This window comes from Strongylocentrotus purpuratus, unplaced genomic scaffold, assembly GCF_000002235.5.
Source record: "Strongylocentrotus purpuratus isolate Spur 01 unplaced genomic scaffold, Spur_5.0 spur5_scaffold_14, whole genome shotgun sequence".
NCBI classification, from domain to species: domain Eukaryota; kingdom Metazoa; phylum Echinodermata; class Echinoidea; order Camarodonta; family Strongylocentrotidae; genus Strongylocentrotus; species Strongylocentrotus purpuratus.
The window spans coordinates 26,344,269-26,354,767 of NW_022145599.1; positions in this window are offsets into that span (position 1 = coordinate 26,344,269).

Sequence of the window (10,499 nt, forward strand, 5' to 3'; positions counted from 1 at the left end):
AGAAGAAGAAGAAAGGAACAGTTTTCTACTTGAACATGATCTATGACAACTAGAAAAAACAAAAATGATCATTAACATTATGAAGGAGAAATAAGATGAGAAATTAAAACCCTATACATTTGAACACCAGGCATAGCTGTGTGATGATGAGCTTGCAGTTGCATATCTTTTTAAAAATATTGCAGTGTACATTTCATAAAATCCTAGCTAAAAAGATAGTGGGCTAAACAATACTCCTTTGGGTGCAAAGGACAGCGCTCCTTAAGCATCGGGCAGATCTAACTGTGAATTTGGACGTTATAAATCATTGATTCACAAGCAGGAGAAATCTGTGGCTGGCCAGATGGAATAGAAATGGAACAGTGCGGTGTATAGGGAGTGGACAAGAGAATAGATACAGATGGAGGCAGTTTCCATCACTCAGTGGAAGCTCATGACTGATAATCTTGAGAGAATGACAAAAAGAGGATGACCATGAGCTACAGTTCATCTAAAGTTAAAAGCAGGGTGACGTGGAAACACCGAAGGAAGATGGAGGTCAGAAAGAGAATGATCCTTACCCAAGGCCCATTCCTAGTCGGCTACATGAGTGACTCAGGAACAGAATAGGGTATCAGAAGACCAGGATTTGCAGGAGATGAAGAACAGATGCTGTTTCCATGGAAACGAGATGAAGAGGGTGAAGATGGACTGATGGCGGTCCACAAGTCCACTTAAAACTTCACATAATGCTGAGGTGAGCAATTTTAAAATTATTCAAATATAATTACACATCAGTTGTAGAGGTGTTGGGTATAGTGGTTCATTCACTTGACTCTCAATTCAAGGGTTGAGGGTTCAAAACCCATAGAGGTGCTAATTTTCTTTGGTAAGACATATCATTATTATACCCCGCGCGCCAATCTGACGAATTCCATCTGCCATTAACTAAAACTATACTTGCTAAACCCGTATTTATCTCCATCATCATTATCATCATTGATGTTGTTGTTGTTTTAATTATTAAGAGCAAGAAAGGTGTTAACTCATGCCATCTTGATGGTATACCTTTTGTTCTTTTGTGACACAGAGAAAATAATCTGATTGTTTGCTTTATGAATTCAGATATTACATTCTATCAATGTTCAATTCCTTGTGGGCATTGCAACATGATTCTGTCAGTTAAAAATTTGTTTAGCGCCATGCCTGGATTTTAAAACTAATATTAGTTCTTTTTTCTTGATGGAAACAATTTGTGTTAATCCATAGAGATCTATCACTGTATGGTTTATTCAGTCAGATAGAAGTTGTCACCTTTGTGTAATTCAAAATCATGAACTGTTTTTACTCCAAGGATTTTGTTGAATTTAGGTCTTCCGGTCTAGATCGATGAGTAGGTGGTGATTTCATAAGCTACTCATTAACTCCAAAATAATGCATTTCCTGCTGTGCTTGATTTGATAGTAAAGACCCCTTGAATTATTTTAATTGTAAGTTGTTTTACAGATTAAAGGTAACTGTAATGAGCTGTCATGTCAACAAAAAAATGTCACTAATTGAGAAAAAGATATAAAAACCTTTATTGACATATTTAATGATAGTATAGTACATGAATGGAGTGTTTTCCACCTAGAGTGTATAATTTTATAATTTTATTATTATTGTCACCGATCACCTATCAACATGGAATTTATTTTTTTAATTCGTCTTGCATAGGCTTAAGCAAAGGGGGTAGAGAGCAGTGCTCCTGCAGCATTGTTTATTTCTTTTCTTGAATTTGTCAGACATTTAAGAATTTGCCCAGTGTAGTGTAATCAACCCTGTTACTTTTTTTTTTCATAAGTGGTACTTTCCATTACCCCCCCCCCCCCTCCAGAAGAGAAAAGCTTTTATCAGTCATGATATGCTCTTTTAATACCCTGGCTTTTCAACAAGGACTTTAAAAATTTACAGAAGTATCAAATAATGAAAATGTGTCTTTAGTGGCTGTTCAGTTTAAGAATTCACTTTTTCAAAATGTTATATATTATCATTATTATTATTTATTTATTTATTTATTTATTATTTTTATATATATATATATGAATATATATATTTTTTTTGGTTTTTTTTTTTTTTTTGGGGGGGGGGGGTTAATTTGCAATTTTCTATAATGAAAATATTAGACTATATCAATTATCACTGCACTGTACTTCTATGTGGTACCCTCTGAGTATGATTCGATAGATCTTGTGGCTTTTCATTTCGCTATTATTTCCATCATGCTACAATGTAGCTGTTGAAAGTTTGTTTGCAGCTCAACAAGATTTAGATCTGTCTATCACAAGCTAGTCAACAAATAGATTGGATTACTTTGCTATATCTAGGCATATTGCTCGTTGTCTAATTCCCAAATCCATGTCAAAGGAAGAAAGGATTTGCAGGAGAGTCTTAAGTGCCTAAGTACAACTTATTCCAACTTCCTTTTGAAAAATGTTGTTTTGCGCTTTCGGAAGACCTGTCAAAAGTAGCAGCAAGCTTGTTTTTTCCTCTAAGAACCTAGCAGAATAATAAGCTGGTTTGGCCATGATGAAGATTTTGAGGGTTTCGAGGATTGTTTTATTAACTTTATTATGTCTGTTTCTCTATACTCATTTCCTCCTCAAATTCTCTAACTCTTTCATATATCCCTCAACCCTCTTTCTTTATTTCTCCTTTCCGTCTTTTTTTTTGTTTGGTCTAGCCTAACTTTAATTCTCTTATCTACCTTCTCACAACCTCGCACAGATGAGGATTGCATAACAAAGACATCTTTTTTTGTATAAACCTAGCTATATATAAAGATGATACAAATTTTTGTAATAATTTGATATGTATTCATTCAAAATCAAATAGATTAGCTTATGGAACGCAAACTATTCAGAACCTTTGAAATATTCAACTATGCAACCTCCCACAAAATAAGAGAAGAGAAATAAGCCTTTTCATATTTTTATCAAATTTTGTGATTCTGAACATTGTAGTAAACCAAGAAAGCCACAGTCTGAAGAGCTCCATTTATCTCTAGTGATAGGTGCAGATATTATTGCAGATGTCATTTTGTTTAGACAGTTTGTACCACTGGATTGGGAAGGATGATTCACTGTACATGTACCTGTCTTGTCCGTCAGAAACGAGGCAAATTTTTTGACGCATTTCATGGCTCACCTTGATATGACCTTCATCTTTGATGGACATGGACCAACATGTATTGATATGGGGCGACTAAATTATCTTGAGCAGTCTTATGATATTCTGGCCAGTGGCCAACTAAACCGTCATTCTCCAAAAATATTTTGATGTAATGTGCTATATTTTACTTGGCCCGAACGGCCCCAAATTAGGCAAGCATAAAACATGATGAATGTGAAGTAATAGCAGTCGAAATAATCTACAGAAAGATGTTGCAAACTTTGATTCTGTTCTCAAAATATAAGCCACCCCCCCCCCCCCCTCCCCCCATCAGCATTTATTTCAAAGTGTGTTAATAATTCAAATCTTAATTCATGCTTATCACATTTGCTCCTAGCCCAAAAAATGTCACTATTTTTGTCCTTTTTCAATAAAGTCCTGATCAGGCAATTTGACACTACCTCTAATTTTATCTCAAATACAACTGTTTATGAAAAGATATGTAAAGAATATCAGTGACCAAACCTAAAAATATCTTTATCCCCTCCCCCCCCCCCCTAAAAAAAAATAATAATAATGATGAATAGGTCATTATTTCAACCTTTTTTGGTTCTCGACAAACAAACGATATATCCTCTGTTTGGAGCCAGAAGGGCATTAACCTATAATGTAAAATAATGCGACCTATATACATGTGATACCCATCTAGCTCTCGATGGACAACATTAAAGTTGCAAACTGGTGATCCTGCATTTTCAGTAATTAAACCAAGTGTAAATTAATCTCAAGTTTAAGATGACCTTGCTGTTTAAGAGAGGAAGTGAGGTGGACAGATATTCACTCAATATCTGGTCATCAATTTTATTCAAAGTCCACAGCAAAATATGTTTTCTCAAGTTAAAAAACTTCTCACTGAATCAGAATGCTTTTTAAAAACGATAAGAAATATAAAAATTATTTTGAGAGATTCTTTTCTTTTTTAGTATAACATGATATGGAGTGACCAATATTACCTCTCAAATAATACGAATCAAATAGGTTACTACAGTATTCACTGGGCTATGGGTTTGCCAAGAATGAGCTTTTGTGTTGTCTGCCGCTCATCATTTTGAAGGGCTCCCTCTCAAGGGCAGAGATGAATAACTCCAGGACATATAGTACATGGAGAGTTGGATTTAAAAATGTTAGGTTGTTACATGTATGTTAAGTTGTAGATAAAATGTTGATAAATTTTGAAGCAGTAACTATAAGTAGTTCAGTTCATAGACAGGCATAATAATAGACAGAGAGATTGATGGATGGATAGATTGATAGATAAATACTATAGATAGGTAGGTAGGTTAGTTGACAGACAGACAGACAGACTATTTTTTTTTCCTCATACAACTGTACACACCCTCTCTCTCTCTCTCTCTCTCTCTCTCTCTCTCTCTCTCTCTCACTCTCACTCTCTTTCTCTTTCTCTCTCTCCTCTCTTTCTCTCCTCTCTCTATATATAAACTCTCTTTCTCTCACTCTTTCTCATCTCTCTCTCTCTCTCTCTCTCTCTCTCTCTCTCTCTCTCTCTCTCTCTCTCTCTCTCTATCCCTATCCTTTCCTCCTTCCTCCTTCCCCTCTCCCCCTTTCACTATCCTTTTATATTGTGAAAAACATTCTTCTAATTCAATAGATCTATCATCTGTTGTATTATGTATGTATTTTGTTGATTTTCTTGAATTGGCTTGAATTGTTTTTGCATTTTGTTGATTTCCTTGAATTAGGTTGTGTTATTTATGTATTTTCTTGATTTTCTTGAATTGTAGAATTGTCTCCCATTCAAATATTCACCTGCTCCTGTCTCTACCCTAATACCCCCTCCCTCCCCCTACCCCCCTCACCCCACCCCACTCTTTAGCTTCAAACCTCATCTTACTTTGACACCTACACATACTTCCTTGTCGTTAGCAAAAGCAGTTCCTTGAAGACGACAATGAGCCTCAGAGACTTTCAACTGTTTCTTAATCACTTGTGAATCTCGGTCATTCAAATTGTCTGCCTGCGAGACAATAGACAAGGATATACATACACCCAAGCTACAGGTTACTCTGTATGTGAGATATTCTTGGGAAGATTCTTGAGTTTAAACCAACTACCAATGTAGTACAAACCCTTTCACACTCAAGGAAAAAATTGTGTATAGAACATTTTATAAAGAAAAAAAATGACATCTTTAAAAGCAGAAGAAGATTCTACGACACTGGATTAATGGTGTGTAATAACGTGATTAAAAGAAGGCATCTTTTAGATGGATATTGCTTATCGTCGACAATTTTCAGTTTACTTCTACACAGCATTTAAACAGCAAGTCATCCAACTGGTTCTTACTACATCTGATGAGAGTCGGAAGGAAGTTAACCCATCTAGTCTTACAATTCTTTGCAGCTTTCTTATAAACAGATATAGTTTTACATGATTGAGGAAAGAAAAACGAAACGTACATTTTATTTTGTTTGAAAACGAACAAGCATTTCCTTCATATTTAATTTCATGACGTTATTATCCTGAAATCATTGAAATATGATACTGAAACTTTATTTCCTTTTCTGAAATATGTGTACGTCACTAAAGTGCTGCTTATAGATTCCGATTTCATGCCTCCATACGTTGTCTAGTATTAGGATTAGCAGTTTTGGCATATAAACAGTCAAAGAATAAATCTTCTCAATAGCGCTTGGTTTTAGAATATACGGATTGAATTATCCCAAATTAGATTAATTTTTTTTTTTAAATCATAAAGTTACACACCTTTTGGATAAAGTTTCACTCAATTGGGGTGTCGCTTGTAAAGCTTATATCACATACTGCCAGTAAAATTGTGATACCATATAGGATAAATCAGTGATCAGAAAATATAAAAATAAAGACGTTAATTAAACCATTTTAACTTCTGAACCATCATGTGATGTTTACATATATATTACTTGGGATTTGGGAAGTTAAGCTTGTTTGAAGATTAAATTTCTTTAATATAATAACAATTTTTAAGTGCCATTTTAAGCACCCTAGAGGCATATCACATTCAGCCTTTGTATTGACTTTTGTCTGACTAGCCATATAGTTGAAGTGCCATGTTAGACGCCCAGGAGGCATATATCGCATTCAGCCTTTTTAACAAATAATATCAAAGGCTGTAACTATTGACTTTTATGTCTGACTAGTCATAAAGCTAATTACATGAGGGTCAGATCTTTTTATATAACTTTCAAGTGCAAGATATATGATCATATTTCTATTTCACTCATGTAAATCTTGGCAACTTGAATTCTAACCAAGGATATCCTACAGAAACAAAAAAAATTTGCAAATGATAAAAATAGCAAAGTATTAAAATGGCTGGTATTGATTATTTCTCAATGCTATTTTAAGGATCAAAGCCCTGTCACTTAGCTAATTAACCTCGCAGTATGATATTACCTGACATATCAACGTCAGGATCGCAAAGAAACCAACTCAAGGGAAGGTCAGTAGCCTATCGTATTGCCCAACTTAACGACTATTAACGTCTTTTGATTACTTAACGTGTCATTGTCGGCGTCAACACATTTCAAAAGATAATGGACAGGGCTATTGAAATTGCCTTGAATTGATTTCTTTAAAGTCTTTGCAACAATTTTCCTCTTGCCATAGCTTTTTGCTGCCTTGTCAAGACTTTATCATCTGTTTAGATTCATAAGGGCATTAGAAAGTTTTTTTTTTTGGGCATGATGGCTCAGTGGTTAGAGCACCCGCCTCATGAACGGGAGGTTGTGGGTTCGAACCCCGGCCGAGTCATACCAAAGACTTATAACAATGGGACCTTCTGCCTTCTAGCTAGGCACTCAGCATATTAGATTGGAGAAGGGTAGTAATAACATATTATGTCATGCAGGGCCTGCTGGAAGAGTAGTTTCATAACTGAAGTGGCTACCCTGGGTAAATAAAACGTTATTATTTTTGTTAAAGTTAAAAGTATACAAGTTAATATTCTACTGGCTTCTAGCAGACAATGATTCCTTATAATATATGATAATTAGCAAGAATTGAGTTTAAAATATACTTAACTGATAACTAACTTAATCTCCATAATTTTTGCCTAGTATTATTTCCTGGGAAATCATTCAAATTGATCTATTTAGGACATGAAATCAATAAGTTATCTCTTATATTTAAAAAAAAGCTGAGATAAGCACTATCAATCACTCTCTTTGTATCACGTTTCAGGATGTACACTTTATGACGATAGTCGATTGACATACGGTAGTTGATTGATATGCTGAAATGTCATATGCAGAATTTAGAAACACATACACCATACCCACCTACCCGCATTAAGTTAGACATCACACAAGCATATATACAAGGCCGCTCAGGGTTAACATATATATGGGGGGGGGGGGGTGTTTCACAAAGATCCCAAGTTGAACTTATCTCTCAGTTGGACTTACTAGTTATGGAAAGCCGTCAGCATCTTTGAAAATATTTTGTAAAAGTTATTTTAACAGGCATAAAATGTAAATTCAAATCATTCATATTTTCTATTATCGATGAGATTTCATGTTCTTGATGAGGAATTTATGAAAATTCAAAAATAATTTTAATTTTTGCTTTTGAATATATTTCATTTTAAGGCTACAAATGGCTCTCCATAATATTTAAGTCCAAGTTAGAGTTAGGTTTGACTTACGATCTTTGTGAAACACCCCCCTGAAGATACTTTTGCAAAGTCATGACGCTTTGTTCAATCTAACTTTATGATGCGTTTGATAGCTTCTTATCAAGATGTTATATGGAAACCCTTGACCTAAGGTAAGATAATCTATTGGCAATGACTTTATTGGCATATATTTAGGAGCCATAAAGTATACCTTATAGGCAAAGAAGTAGTGAAAATGGACTTTGGGGTTATTTCATATCATTTAAATGGGATTGCCTGGCCCATTTAGCAATGACATTTGTATGGTTTGTTGTCTATGTCTTTGCTGTCATTCTCAACCTTTCATTTTTTTTTTTTTTGTTCAGTTGTTTGTGTGCATGTTCTTTTAATATGTAATAAAATAAGGAAATATTTGAGAAGGAAGAGTAGGTACACCCCCCCCCCCCAATAAGTAAAAGTGTGTGCGTGTGAGCATTGTTCCAACCTTCACATACAAAAAGATATTGTTCATTATTTTTTTGCTCAATATATTTTTTTCCCCATAAATGTGGCAATTAAATGATAAGTAATTGTAACTGATAATTCATCTCTAATATTTATTCTCAGTCATAAGCATGATAAGAAAGAGATGGAAAATTTAAAATTGCAAGATGACAAAATATGAAAGAAAGTACATGTAGACAGCGCTGGAATATGTGTTCAATATTGACTCTAATTCAGGAAAATTTGTAATTTGAAGGGTGAAAGCAGGGTACAAGGGATTAGAGTGGGGGAAGGGAGGGTGAAGGGAGGGTGATGGAGGGGGAGACTGATATTCCTTACAAATTCTCAAAGATTTCAAACTTGACCCTCCTTGGAACAATTTCTGGTTGTCATTAAACTTGTTTGCACTAACACGTTGCAGTGATTGTTATTAGCAATCATAATCATAGTGGTTGATTGGCTGTAAGAAAAAAATGTGTTATAGAATTGGGATAGTTTTTATCGATAACGTGTTTTATGAAATAGAGTCCTGGCCCCATATTCATCAAACCTTACTAGTTGTCAAGTAACTGTGTACTATAGCCTCTGTAAGTAGTTGGCAACTAGTTCATGAATATGGGCTTTGGTGTAGAGTTGTGAACCTTATGATCATAGTATTATCAGGACCAACACAAAGATACAAAATGAGAAGGGAAAAAAAAGAAAGATCAAAGGACAGTATTTGACAGCTGACACAATTTGACATGACTTACTACCTCAAAAGTTACAGTCTTTATAAAGGGGATGCAGGATTGCAGGGACAGTTTTTAACAGCTGACACAATTTGACATAACTTACTACCTCAAAAGTTACAGTCTTTGTTGAGGATGCAGGGACAATATTTAACAGCTGACATTATTTGCAACAACTCACTTTCTGATAATTGGGGACATCCCCTTTTCATCAGACAACCTGAAGGCCAATAGCCATCGGTCCTAGCGCAGCGTTATCATGACAGTTCTCTTCCGGAGATGCTAAACATGATGACATAGAGGGGGGGGGGGTTCCCTGTGCCCCTTATTTACCTCCTCCTTTAGACAGAGGGGTACAGAGTCGACCCCCTCATTTACACCTCTGAGGCACTAAAAACGGGAATAGTGAGAAGGGGACAAGTGGGATTTATTTTTCCCACTGTGCCCCCTCCCCTTTTCGATGTCCTTTGATTAAACTTTATAAGAGTAGTTTAAAAGAGAAAGAGATTTGTTTTTATAAAAATACTCTCTTTACTCCGTGGGGTTCATTTGTCCTCTTCAGCTTTGCAGATTCTTGCAGACGGTGATCTAAAATTGTGTTAATTGCTGCATGAGGCAGTGTGCATGTCTAGTTATGCAGAAGGTTTCACAAAGGTTTTGAAAAAGAAAAAAAAACATATTTAGTGTATTATGAATATTGTGTGCTTTTCTATTTCTAGAAATGTTGAAACTTATTTCAAGTGATTTTTCTTTTGGCAGAAACATTCCCCTGTCGATTAATTTCGCGGTTATCGCGCTGCCAAGAAACGTTTGGAACTGATTTTTTTTTTTTTGTCATTTCATTTTAGGCATTGCGTTGTAGCTCAAAATAGCGAGACATTTCGCCAAAAGGAAACTCTGTGACGCGAGCATCGATTCGGCTCCCCCTGTGCCTTGACTCATGGCAGGAAGGTTCATGCACGTACCCATACTGCTTGTCACATGGGGGATAAAAAGTAGGGGGAGGGGGGAAGTGCTCAAAGTCCTGACACTAAAAGTTTGTTCCCCTTAATACTTTCACGTGACTCTGGCAGCGGGACGTTTATAAGGCTGTGACTAAAAAGTTAGTGATTCATTCGAGCCTTTTACTCACTCTTTGGTGCAGCTAGGCAGTTTGGAGTTGTTACTCCATATCATCGAGAATTTGTGATTTACCATAAACTGTATATTCAAGAACTTATCGACGAGGGAATTTCACCTAAGTTCTTCATCATATTTATAAAATCAGCTTTTGTTGGATCTTCTGCCTTTTGTGAAGACTATTGTCAATGGACTATAAAGCGTTCGGGTCATTTGGTCCACTGGGAATTCAAAATATTATCATCTATTGTATTTTCCAGTGAACTGGGGGTAAAATTATCCACCTATAACCAGCGTCCATCGGTGCGTGACTTCACAACAAAGCAAATTTTCATTTTTAACCCGCTATATTTTTGGCTCATTCT